This window comes from Panulirus ornatus, chromosome 13, assembly GCF_036320965.1.
Source record: "Panulirus ornatus isolate Po-2019 chromosome 13, ASM3632096v1, whole genome shotgun sequence".
NCBI classification, from domain to species: domain Eukaryota; kingdom Metazoa; phylum Arthropoda; class Malacostraca; order Decapoda; family Palinuridae; genus Panulirus; species Panulirus ornatus.
Window position 1 is genome coordinate 23249346 of NC_092236.1, and position 15140 is coordinate 23264485.

The following is a 15140-nucleotide window of genomic DNA, read 5'->3' on the forward strand; positions in this document are numbered from 1 at the left end:
TCCCAGATATCTAAAACACTTCACTACCTCCAGTTTTTCTCCATTCAAACTTACCTCCCAATTGACTTGTCCCTCAACCCTACTGTCCCTAATGACCTTGCTCTTATTCACGTTTACTCTCAGCTTTCTTCTTTCACATACTTTACCAAACTCAGTCATCAGTTTCTGCAGTTTCTCACACGAATCAGCCATAAGCGCTGTATCATCAGCGAACAACATATGACTCACTTCCCAACCTCTCTCATCCACAACAGACTGCATACTTGCCCCTCTTTCCAACACTCTTGCATTCACCTTCCTAACAACCCCATCCATAAACAAATCAAACAAACATGGACACATCAAACACACCTGCCGCAAACTTACAGTTAGTGAGAACCAATCAGTTTCCTCTCTTCCTACACGTACACATGCCTTACATTCCCGATAAAAACTTTTCACTGCTTCTCACAACTTGCCTCCCACAACATATATTCTTAGTACCGTCCACAGAGCATCTCTATCAACTCTATCATATGCCTTCTCTAGATCTATAAATGTTACATACAAATCCATTTGCTTTTCTAAGTAATTCTCATATACATTCTTCAAAGCGAACACCTGATCAACAAATCCTCCACCACTTTTGAAACCACACTGCTCTTCCCCAATCTGATGCTCTGTACATGCCTTCACCCTCTAAATCAATACCCTCCCATATAATTTCCCAGGAATACTCAACAAACTTATACCTCTGTTATTTGAGCACTCACTTTTATCCCCTTTGCCTTTGTACAATGGCACTATGCAAGCATTCCGCCAATCCTCAGACACCTCACCTCGAGTCATACATACATTAGATAGCCTTACCAACCAGTCAACAATACAGTCACCACCTTTTTAATCAAATGCCACTGCAATACCATCCAAACCCGCTGCCTTGCTGGCTTTCATCTTCCGCGAAGCTTTTACTACCTCTTCTCTGTTTACCAAATCATTCTCCCTAACCCTCTCACTTTGCACACAACGTCGACCAAAACACCCTATATCATCAAACACATTCAACAAACCTTCAAAATACTCACTTCATCTCCTCACATCACCACCACTTGTTATCACCTCCCCATTAGCCCCCTTCACTGAAGTTCCCATTAGTTCCCTTGTCTTACGCACTTTACATACCTCCTTCCAAAACATCTTTTGATTCTCCACAAAATTTGATGATACTCTCTCACCCAACTCCCACTGCCTCTTTCACCTCTTCCACCTTTCTCTTAACCTCCTGCCTCTTTCTTTTATACATCTACCAGTCATTTGCATTATTTCCGTGCAAGAATCGTCCAAATGCCTATCTCTTCTCTTCCACTAATAATCTTACTTCTTCATCCCACCACTCAATACACTTTCTAATCTGCCTACCTTCCACGCCTCTAATGCCACAAGCATCTTTTGCGCAAGGCATCACTGCTTCCCTAAATACATCTCATTCCTTCCCCACTACCCTTATGTCCTTTTTTCTCACCATTTTCCATTCTGTACTCATTCTCTTCTGGTACTTCCTCACACAAGTCTCCTTCCCAAGCTCACATACTTTTACCACTCTCTTCACCCCAACATTCTCTCTTCTCTTCTGAAAATCTCTACAAATCTTCACCTTCGCCTTCACAAGATATTATCAGACATCCCTCTAGGTGCACCTCTAAGCACATTAACATCCAAAAGTATCTCTTTCGTGCGCCGATCAATTAACACGTAATCCAATAACGCTCTCTGGCCATCTCTCCTACTTCGATACGTATGCTTATGTACATCTCCCTATTTAAACCAGGTATTCCCAATCACCAGTCCTTTTTCAGAACACAAATCTACAAGCTCTTCACCATTTCCATATACAACACTGAACACCCCATGGACACCAATTATTCCCTCAACTGCCACATTACTCACCTTTGGTTTCAAATCACCCATCACTATAACCCGATCTCGTGCATGAAAACTACTAACACACTCACCTAGCCTCTCCCAAAACACTTGCCTCTCATGATCTTTCTTTTCATGCCCATATACATAAGCACAAACAATCACCCATCTCTCTCCATCCACTTTCAGTTTTACCCATATTAATCGAGAATTTACTTTCTTACACTCTATCACATGCTCCCAGCACTCCTGTTTCAGGAGTAGTGCTCCTCCAACCCTTGCTCTTGTCCTCTCACTAACACCTGACTTTATTACCAAGACATTCCCAAACCACTCTTCCACTTTACCCTTCAGCTTCGTTTCACTCAGAGCCAAAACATCCAGGTTCCTTTCCTCAAACATACTACCTATCTCTCCTTTTTTCTCATCTCGGTTACACACACACACAAACACACACACACCCACACACACACACACACACACACACACACACACACATATATATATATACATATATATATATATATATATTTTTTTTTTCTTTTTTTTTTTTTTTTGCTTTGTCGCTGTCTCCCGCGTTTGCGAGGTAGCGCACGGAAACAGACGAAAGAAATGGCCCAACCCACCCCATACACATGTATATACATACGTCCACACACGCAAATATACATACCTACACAGCTTTCCATGGTTTACCCCAGACGCTTCACATGCCCTGATTCAATCCACTGACAGCACGTCAACCCCGGTATACCACATCGATACAATTCACTCTATTCCTTGCCCTCCTTTCACCCTCCTGCATGTTCAGGCCCCGATCACACAAAATCTTTTTCACTCCATCTTTCCACCTCTAATTTGGTCTCTCACTTCTCCTCATTCCCTCCACCTCCGACACATATATACTCTTGGTCAATCTTTCCTCACTAATTCTCTCCATGCGCCCAAACCATTTCAAAACACCCTCTTCTCCTCTCTCAACCACGCTCTTTTTATTTCCACACATCTCTCTTACCCTTACGTTACTTACTCGATCAAACCACCTTACACCACACATTGTCCTCAAACATCTCATTTCCAGCACATCCATCCTCCTGCGCGCAACTCTATCCATAGCCCACGCCTCGCAACCATACAACATTGTTGGAACCACCATTCCTTCAAACATACCCATTTTTGCTTTCCGAGATAATGTTCTCGACTTCCAAACATTCTTCAAGGCTCCCCGAATTTTCGCCCCCTCCCCCACCCTATGATCCACTTCCGCTTCCATGGTTCCATCCGCTGCCACATCCACTCCCAGATATCTAAAACACTTTTATTCCTCCAGTTTTTCTCCATTCAAACAGACCTCCTAATTGACTTGACCCTCAACCCTACTGTACCTAATAACCTTGCTCTTATTCACATTTACTCTTAACTTTCTTCTTTCACACACTTTACCAAACTCAGTCACCAGCTTCTGCAGTTTCTCACATGAATCAGCCACCAGTGCTGTATCATCAGCGAACAACAACTGACTCACTTCCCAAGCTCTCTTATCCACAACAGACTTCATACTTGCCACTCTTTCCAAAACTCTTGCATTTACCTCCCTACCAACCCAATCCATAAACAAATTAAACAACCATGGAGACATCACACACCCCTGCCGCAAACCTACATTCACTGAGAACCAATCACTTTACTCTCTTCCTACAAGTACACATGCCTTACATCCTCGATAAAAACTTTTCACTGCTTCTAACAACTTACCTCCCACACCAAGTATTCTTAATACCTTCCACAGAGCTTAGTCTCTATCAACTCTATCATATGCCTTCTCCAGATCCATAAATGCTACATACAAATCCATTTGCTTTTCTAAGTATTTCTCACATACATTCTTCAAAGCAAACACCTGATCCACACATCCTCTACCACTTCTATAAGCACACTGCTCTTCCCCAATCTGATGCTCTGTACATGCCTTCACCCTCTCAATCAATACCCTCCCATATAATTTACGAGGAATACACGACAAACTTATACCTCTGTAATTTGAGCACTCACTCTTATCCCCTTTGCCTTTGTACAATGGCACTATGCACACATTCCGCCAATCCTCAGGCACCTCACCATGAGTCATACATACATTAAATAACCTTACTAACCCGTCAATAATACAGTCACCCCCTTTTTTAATAAATTCCACTGCAATACCATCCACACCTGCTGCCTTGCCGGCTTTCATCTTCCGCAAAGCTTTTACTACCTCTTCTCTGTTTACCAAATCATTTTCCCTAACCCTCTCACTTTGCACACCACCTCGACCAAAACACCCTATATCTACCACTCTATCATCAAACACATTCAACAAACCTTCAAAATACTCACTCCATCTCCTTCTCACATCACCACTACTTGTTATCACCTCCCCATTTGCGCCCTTCACTGAAGTTCCCATTTGCTCCCTTGTCTTACGCACTTTATTTACCTCCTTCCAGAACATCTTTTTATTCTCCCTAAAATTTAATGATACTCTCTCACCCCAACTCTCATTTGCCCTCTTTTTCACCTCTTGCACCTTTCTCTTGACCTCCTGTCTCTTTTATACATCTCCCACTCAATTGCATTTTTTCCCTCCAAAAAACGTCCAAATGACTCTCTCTTCTCTTTCACTAATAATCTTACTTCTTCATCCCACCACTCACTACCCTTTCTAATCAACCCACCTCCCCCTCTCCTGGGCCTTTGAGGGAATATCCTCACCTGGCTCCCTTTTCTGTTCCTTCTTTTGGAAAATTAAAAAAAAAATGAGAGGGGAGGATTTTCATATATATATATATATATATATATATATATATATATATATATATATATATATATATATATATATATATATATATATATATATATATATATATATATATATATATATATATATATATATATACATATATATATATATATTATCCCTGGGGATAGGGGTGAAAGAATACTTCCCACGTATTCCCTACGTGTCGTAGAAGGCGACTAAAAGGGAAGGGAGCGGGGGGCTGGAAATCCTCCCCTCTCGTTTTTTTTTTTTTCTTTTTTTTAATTTTCCAAAAGAAGGAACAGAGAAGGGGGCCAGGTGAGGATATTTCCTCAAGGGCCCAGTCCTCTGTTCTTAACGGTACCTCGCTGTCGCGGGAAATGGCGGATAGTATGAAAAAAAAAAAAAAAAAAAAAAAAAATATATATATATATATATATATATATATATATATATATATGTATATTTTTTTTTTTTTTTCGTACGATTCGCCATTTCCCGCATTTGCGAGGTAGCGTTAAGAACAGAGGACTGGGCCTTAGAGGGAATATCCTCACCTGGCCCCCTTCTCTGTTCCTTCTTTTGGAAAATTAAAAAAAAAACGAGAGGGGAGGATTTCCAGCCACCCGCTCCCTCCCCTTTTAGTCGCCTTCTACGACACGCAGGGAATACGTGGGAAGTATTCTTTCTCCCCTATCCCCAGGGATATATATATATATATATATATATATATATATATATATATATATATATATATATATATATATATATATATATATATATATATATATATATATATATATATATATATATATATATATATATATATATATATATATATATATATATATATATATATATATATATATATATATATATATATATATATATATATATATATATATATATATATATATATATATACCATGGAGACATCACACACCCCTGCCGCAAACCTACATTCACTGAGAACCAATCACTTTCCTCTCTTCCTACACGTACACATGCCTTACATCCTCGATAAAAACTTTTCACTGCTTCTAACAACTTTCCTCCCACACCATATATTCTTAATACCTTCCACAGAGCATCTCTATCAACTCTATCATATGCCTTCTCCAGATCCATAAATGCTACATACAAATCCATTTGCTTTTCTAAGTATTTCTCACATACATTCTTCAAAGCAAACACGTGATCCACACATACTCTACCACTTCTGAAACCACACTGCTCTTCCCCAATCTGATGCTCTGTACATGCCTTCACCCTCTCAATCAATACCCTCCCATATAATTTACCAGGAATACTCAACAAATTTATACCTCTGTGTGATGTCTCCATGGTTGTTTAATTTGTTTATGGATGGGGTTGTTAGGGAGGTAAATGCAAGAGTTTTGGAAAGAGGGGCAAGTATGAAGTCTGTTGGGGATGAGAGAGCTTGGGAAGTGAGTCAGTTGTTGTTCGCTGATGATGCAGCGCTGGTGGCTGATTCATGTGAGAAACTGCAGAAGCTGGTGACTGAGTTTGGTAAAGTGTGTGGAAGAAGAAAGTTAAGAGTAAATGTGAATAAGAGCAAGGTTATTAGGTACAGTAGGGTTGAGGGTCAAGTCAATTGGGAGGTGAGTTTGAATGGAGAAAAACTGGAGGAAGTGAAGTGTTTTAGATATCTGGGAGTGGATCTGGCAGCGGATGGAACCATGGAAGCGGAAGTGGATCATAGGGTGGGGGAGGGGGCGAAAATTCTGTGGGCCTTGAAGAATGTGTGGAAGTCGAGAACATTATCTCGGAAAGCAAAAATGAGTATGTTTGAAGGAATAGTGGTTCCAACAATGTTGTATGGTTGCGAGGCGTGGGCTATGGATAGAGTTGTGCGCAGGAGGATGGATGTGCTGGAAATGAGATGTTTGAGGACAATGTGTGGTGTGAGGTGGTTTGATCGAGTGAGTAACGTAAGGGTAAGAGAGATGTGTGGAAATAAAAAGAGCGTGGTTGAGAGAGCAGAAGAGTGTGTTTTGAAGTGGTTTGGGCACATGGAGAGAATGAGTGCGGAAAGATTGACCAAGAGGATATATGTGTCGGAGGTGGAGGGAACGAGGAGAAGAGGGAGACCAAATTGGAGGTGGAAAGATGGAGTGAAAAAGATTTTGTGTGATCGGGGCCTGAACATGCAGGAGGGTGAAAGGAGGGCAAGGAATAGAGTGAATTGGAGCGATGTGGTATACCGGGGTTGACGTGCTGTCAGTGGATTGAATCAAGGCATGTGAAGCGTCTGGGGTAAACCATGGAAAGCTGGGTAGGTATGTATATTTGCGTGTGTGGACGTATGTATATACATGTGTATGGGGGGGGGGTTGGGCCTTTTCTTTCGTCTGTTTCCTTGCGCTACCTCGCAAACACGGGAGACAGCGACAAAGTATAATAATAAAAAAAAAATAAATAAATATATATATATATATATATATATATATATATATATATATATATATATATATATATATATATATATATATATATATATATATATATATATATATGTATATATATATATATATATATATATATATATAATATATATATATATATATGTAGGTTTGCGGCAGGGGTTTGTGATGTCTCCATGGTTGTTTGATTTGTTTATGGATGGGGTTGTTAGGGAGGTGAATGCAAGAGTTTTGGAAAGAGGGGCAAGTATGAAGTCTGTTGGGGATGAGAGAGCTTGGGAAGTGAGTCAGTTGTTGTTCGCTGATGATACAGCGCTGGTGGCTGATTCATGTGAGAAACTGCAAAAGCTGGTGACTGAGTTTGGTAAAGTGTGTGAAAGAAGAAAGTTAAGAGTAAATGTGAATAAGAGCAAGGTTATTAGGTACAGTAGGGTTGAGGGTCAAGTCAATTGGGAGGTGAGTTTGAATGGAGAAAAATGGAGGAAGTGAAGTGTTTTAGATATCTGGGAGTGGATCTGGCAGCGGATGGAACCATGGAAGCGGAAGTGGATCATAGGGTGGGGGAGGGGGCGAAAATTCTGGGAGCCTTGAAGAATGTGTGGAAGTCGAGAACATTATCTCGGAAAGCAAAAATGGGTATGTTTGAAGGAATATTGGTTCCAACAATGTTGTATGGTTGCGAGGCGTGGGCTATGGATAGAGTTGTGCGCAGGAGGATGGATGTGCTGGAAATGAGATGTTTGAGGACAATGTGTGGTGTGAGGTGGTTTGATCGAGTAAGTAACGTAAGGGTAAGAGAGATGTGTGGAAATGAATATATATATATATATATATATATATATATATATATATATATATATATATATATATATATATATATATATATATATATATATATATATATATTTATATATATATATATATATATATATATATATATATATATATATATATATATATATATATATATATATATGTATATATATATATATACATGTTTATTTATTTATCTATTTATTTATTTATTTTGCTTTGTCGCTGTCGCCCGAGTTTGCGAGGTAGCGCAAGGAAACAGACGAAAGAAATGGCCCAACCCACCCCCATACACATGTATATATATACACGTCCACACACGCAAAAATACATACATCTACATCTCAATGCATACATATATATATATACACACGCAGACATATACATATATACACATGTACATAGTTCATACTGTCTGCCTTTATCTATTCCCATCGCCACCTCTCCACACATGGAATAACATCCCCCTCCCTCTCATGTGTGCGAGGTAGCGCTAGGAAAAGACAACAAAGGCCCCATTCGTTCACACTCAGTCTCTAGCTGTCATGTAATAATGCCCGAAACTACAGCTCCCTTTCCACATCCAGGCCCCACACAACTTTCCATGGTTTACCCCAAACACTTCACATGCCATGATTCAATCCATTGACATCACGTCGACCCCGGTATACCACATCGATCCAATTCACTCTATTCCTTGCCCGCCTTTCACCCTCCTGCATGTTTAGGCCCCGATCACACAAAATCTTTTTCACTCCATCTTTCTACCTCCAATTTGGTCTCCCACTTCTGGTTCCCTCCACGTCTGACACATATGTTCTCTTGGTCAATCTCTCCTCACTCATTCTCTCCATGTGACCAAACCATTTCAAAACACACTCTTCTGCTCTCTCAACCACGCTCTTTTTATTTCCACACATCTCTCTTACCCTTACATTACTTACTCGATCAAACCACCTCACACCACATATTGTACTCAAACATCTCATTTCCAGCACATCCACCCTCCTGCGCACAACTCTATCCATAGCCCACGCCTCGCAAACATACAACATTGTTGGAACCACTGTTCCTTCAAACATACCCATTTTTGCTTTCCGAGATAATGTTCTCGACTTCCAAACAATTCTTCAAGGCTCCTAGGACTTTCGCCCCCTCCCCTACCCTATGATTCACTTCCGCTTCCATGGTTCCATCCGCTGCCAAATCCACTCCCAGATTTTTAGAACACTTCACTTCCTCCAGTTTTTCTCCTTTCAAACTTACCTCCCAGTTGACTTGACCCTCAACCCTACTGTACCTAATAACCTTGCTCTTATTCACATTTACTCTTAACTTTCTTCTTTCAGACACTTTACTAAACTCAGTCACCAGCTTCTGCAGTTTCTCACATGAATCAACCACCAGCGCTGTATCATATATGTATATATATATATATATATATATATATATATATATATATATATATATATATATATATATATATATATTATCCCTGGGGATAGGGGAGAAAGAATACTTCCCACGTATTCCCTGCGTGTCGTAGAAGGCGACTAAAAGGGGAGGGAGCGGGGGGCTGGAAATCCTCCCCTCTCAATTTTTTTTTTTTTTTTTTTTTTAATTTTCCAAAAGAAGGAACAGAGAAGGGGGCCAGGTGAGGATATTCCCTCAATGGCCCAGTCCTCAGTTCTTAACGCTACCTCGCTAACGCGGGAAATGGCGAATAGTTTGAAAAAAAAAAAAAAAAAAAAAAAAAAAAAAATATATATATATATATATATATATATATATATATATATATATATATATTTACATATATATATATATATATATATATATATATATATATATATATATATATATATATATATATATATATATATATATATATATATATATATATTTCTTTCATACTTTTCGCCATTTCCCGCGTTAGCGCGGTAGCGTTAAGAACTGAGGACTGGGCCTTTGAGGGAATATCCTCACCTGGCCCCCTTCTATGTTCCTTCTCTTGGAAAATTAAAAAGAAAAAAAAAAACGAGAGTGGGGGTATTTCCAGCCCCCGCTCCCTTCCCTTTTAGTCGCCTTCTACGACTCGCAGGGAATACGAGGAACGTATTCTTTCTCCCCTATCCCCAGGGATAATATATATATATATATATATATATATATATATATATATATATATATATATATATATATATATATATATATATATATATATATATATATATATATATTTATATATATATATATATATTTATATATATATATATATGTATATATATCCCTGGGGATAGGGGAGAAAGAATACTTCCACGTGTTCCCTGCGTGTCGTAGAAGGCGACTAAAAGGGGAGGGAGCGGGGGGCTGGAAATCCTCCCCTCTCTTTTTTTTTTTTTTAATTTTCCAAAAGAAGGAACAGAGAATTGGGCCAGGTGAGGGTATTCCCTCAAGGCCGAGTCCTCTGTTTTTAACGCTACCTCGCTAATGCGGGAAATGGCGAATAGTTTGAAAGAAAAGAAAGAAAAAAAAAAAAATATATATATATATATATATATATATATATATATATATATATATATATATATATATATATATATATATATATATATATATATATATATATATGAAAACCCTCCCCTCTCATTTTCTTTTTTTTAATTTTACAAAAGAAGGAACAGAGAAGGGAGCCAGGTGAGGATATTCCCTCAAAGGCCCAGTCCTCTGTTCTTAACGCTACCTCGCTAATGCGGGAAATGGCGAATAGTATGAAAGAAAGATACATATATATATATATATATATATATATATATATATATCGGCTGATTCTAATGTATGATTTACAACAACTATCTACCATGATATCTAAAAACTAATATATTGACATGAAGAAGAAAACAAACGATATATATCTCAACTGTTCGATGGTAGATGGTCATGTAAGGATGCATGTGCATCTCTCTAGATATATAATGATCATTAGGCTATCAGTTGAATGGGATGTTAATTACCCTTCATTGTTTCAGTGGAACGTTTGAGAATTCACGCTGGAAACAATTAAATCTTTACCGATGTATGTTGGTAAGATATCAATAATTCAATTTAAATGGATTGATAATATGATAATACGAAAGTTGGCCGACGGCAACTGAACTTAAAAGTAATCAGCTTATTGATTACCTAGAAAATGGTTCAACAGATATCTTTTGTTGATAAATTGGATTCAGTAAATTGTTGATTATGCAGATATGGATGGGTCGATTATTGATAATGCAAACCTTGGTTTAGCAGATTACTGATTGCCCATTACTTAATTAAGTAGATTAAAATTATTTGGAACTTAATTAAAATAAATGATTATCGCATGTTTGCTGATCGTAGTTTTCATTGAAATTAAAAACACACACGATCGTCTTTTACTCAAAATCTGACTCATCACTTGACTGAAGACTCAAAATTGGATTCATCAGATGAATAAATATATAGTGATTTGTTGACCTCATTGTGCATGACGGTACAGCCCTTAGCTATGAAAGCTTGGCCTTTAACCTGATCCTGAAGGGTGAGGGCTACACCTTCTTACCCAAGGGTCGTATTGTCGTTTTCGAGGGTCGTACCGTGTTGTTCAACGATCGCACCGTCGTCCTCACAGGTCGTTCAGTAATGATTAAGTGCCATCTTACTTAAGGGTCGCACAGACATGCTCAGGGATCATACCGTCATGCTCAATGGTCGTACCGTCATGCACAAAGGCTGTACCATCGCGGTAATTGGCTGTACCGTCATGCATAAGGGTTATACCCTTATAGTCAAGGGCGTAAGCATGTACATATCCAGACTTTAATCATGACTTTGAGGGCAGTTCACCAAGACTCAAACATTTCAAGTATGTTCAGTATGAACAGCAAGTCTTGATATGCAGGTGTTCTTCCATACCCCCATGTTCTGTTCTGCAGAAAATATTCATAGAAGATGAATGCCAGAGAAATCAAACTTTATAATTAGATCTTACTTATTCAAATTTCCATTTGATCTCGAAAATTGAATTTGTGATTACCTGTAAAGTAGATCTGATTTTCTGAGGTTCTTGCGCTCAAAGTTATGATGAAATGTCTTAAGCCTCATTGACTGGTTTCTGAATAATCAAGGCGATTCATTAACTGTTTTGTGGGTAACTTAGGTTCAGATTAATGTGTCTGAAAATATAAAGCTCTGGTTCAGGCTGACTATATAATTAACGTACAGGTTAATAAGAATTGTCATATTATACCCAGTTCAGGATAATCAGAGTCTTTGGAATATTGTGTTCTAGATAATTAAGTTTTAGACTAAAAATTCATCGACAAACAGGTATCAAGCTAACTGATTTGAGGGTATGAAAATCCACCAGATAACTTCTTTTAGATATTTAGTTTTTTGTTGAACTGCGTCTACGATAACCAGTGTTCTGATTGACAGATATGAAGATGGTCAGCGGATTTGGACGATGAAGACTCCGTGAACTGGGATTGAGATAATTAGTGATCTAATTAGCCAGGTTCGAGGTACTACAATTTCAGATTCACGAGTTCGTGGATAATCAATACTCTGGTTAAATGAGTTGCTGAAGAGGCAACACAGAGAGGTTAGCCAGAAATGGACGATCAATATCCTTTAATTATTGGATCTTCGATTATCATGGTAACATTTCCACGGTAAAAGAGTGTAGTGAGCCAGGATGATTAGTTCTGGGTCGGCATTCAATGGATGAAAGGAATCCCTTGTTTGTGACAGGAAACATGGATATATGTTACAGAAAACGTTAATATATGTTGCAGGGAACGCTAATATACGTCAGTAGTCAGAGCAGGAATTAATCTGGTCTTTGACGTAGGCAGGAAGGAATTTGGAAGTTCTGATTAAGAACTGTATCAGTATGATTTTAATCTACCCGCAGTTATTCCTAGATGCGTTACCCTGTGTCCATTTACGAGTGTAGAATCAGAACTAAAGTACACCTTCCGGAGTATATGATTGCCACCATCAACACCTGAAAAATGAATACAACGTGGGTAATGCTAGTATATAGTATTGCCCCACTGAAGTTCCTGCACCCAGGAGAACACTACAGTATGCCGGGACACGAAGACTTGCATTGCTACAGACAGCGACGGGAGGAACACATCTAGCTTTAGAGACGGCCTATATCCGAGAATATTGATGGATATGGTTTAGGAGAATAGTTATTGTGCATTACGCATGATAGCCTTTTCGTCGTTTGTTCCTGTCGCTACCTCATTAACGCGGGAAACGGCGAACAAGGACGGAGAAGGATATTCATTTAGTCGAATAGCCAATTTCATTCTATAGCCCGGTAGCCTGGTGATAGCGGCTCCGCCTAACAATCTGCGGGTGGTGATTCGAGTCTCACTGATGGGGGTATCACTGTGTTTTGTCCAGTGTGTGCGTTGTTATGTATTTGTTAAATTCCCGGTATAAAGCAGCTGCTGATTGGTAATGCATGAAGAACTACTAAAGTAGAGATCCACGAGTTTAGTAAAGTGTGAGAAAGAAGAAAGCTGAGAGTAAATGTTATTGGGTACAGTAGGGTTGAGGGACAAGTCAATTGGGAGGTGTAATTTTGAATGTAGAAAAACTGGAGGAATTGAAGTGTTTTAGATATCTGGGAGTGGATTTGGCAGCGGATGGAACCATGGAAGCGGAAGTGAGTCACAGGGTGGGGGAGGGGGCGAAAGTTCTGGGAGCGTTGAGAAAAAGAACATTATCTCGGAAAGCAAAAATAGGTATGTTTCTAGGAATAGTGGTTCCACCAATGTTATATGGTTGCGAGGCGTGTGCTATACATAGAGTTGTGTGGAGAAGGGTGGATGTGTTGGAAATGAGATGTTTGAGAACAATATATAGTGTTAGCTGGTTTGATCGAGTAAGTAATGAAAGGGTAAGAGAGATGTGGGGTTATAAAAAGAGTGTGGTTGAGAGAGCAGAAGGGGGTATTTTGAAATGGTTTGGTCACATGGAGAGAATGAGAGAGGAAAGATTGACAAAGAGGATATATGTGTCAGAGGTGGAGGGAACGAGAAGTGGGAGACCAAATTGGAGGTGGATTGATGGAGTGAAAAAAAATTTGAGCGACCGGGGCCTGAACATGCACGAGGGTGAAAGGCGTGCAAGGAATTGAGTGAATTGGATCTATATGGTATACCGGGTCGATGTGATGTCAATGGATTGAACAAGGGCATGTGAAGCGTTTGGGGTAAACCATGGAAAGTTTTGTGGGGCCTGGATGTGGAAAGGGAGCTGTGGTTTCGGTGCATTATACATGACAGCTAGAGACTGAGTGTGAACGAATGTGGCCTTTGTTGTCTTTTCCTAGCGCTACCTCGCGCGTATACGTGGGGAGGGGGTTGTCATCTCATGTGTGGCGGGATGGCGACGAGAATGAATAAATGCAGCGAGTATGAATAATGTACATGTGTATATATGTATATGTCTACGTATGTATTTGCATATGTATACGTTGAGATGTATAGGTATGTATACGTGCGTGCGTGGACGTGTATGTATATACATGTGTGTGTGGGTGGGTTGGGCCATTCTTTCGTCTGTTTCCTTGCACTACCACGCTAACGCGTGAGACAGCGACAAAGCATAATAAGAATAAAAAGAATTATATGAATACATATATATATATATATATATATATATATATATATATATATATATATATATATATATATATATATATATATATATATATGTATATATATATATATATATATATATATATATATATATATATATATATATATATATACATATATATATATATATATTTTTTTTTTTTTTGCTTTGTCGCTGTCTCCCACGTTTGCGAGGTAGCGCAAGGAAACAGACGAAAGAAATGAAGAAGAACCAACCCCCATACACATGTATATACATACGTCCACACATGCAAATACACATACCTACACAGCTTTCCATGGTTTACCCCAGACGCTTCACATGCCTTGATTCAATCCACTGACAGCACGTCAATCCCGGTATACCACATCGATCCAATTCACTCTATTCTTTGCCCTCCTTTCACCCTCCTGCATGTTCAGGCCACGATCACGCAAAATCTTTTTCACTCCATCTTTCCACCTCCAATTTGATCTCCCACTTCTCCTCGTTCCCTCCACCTC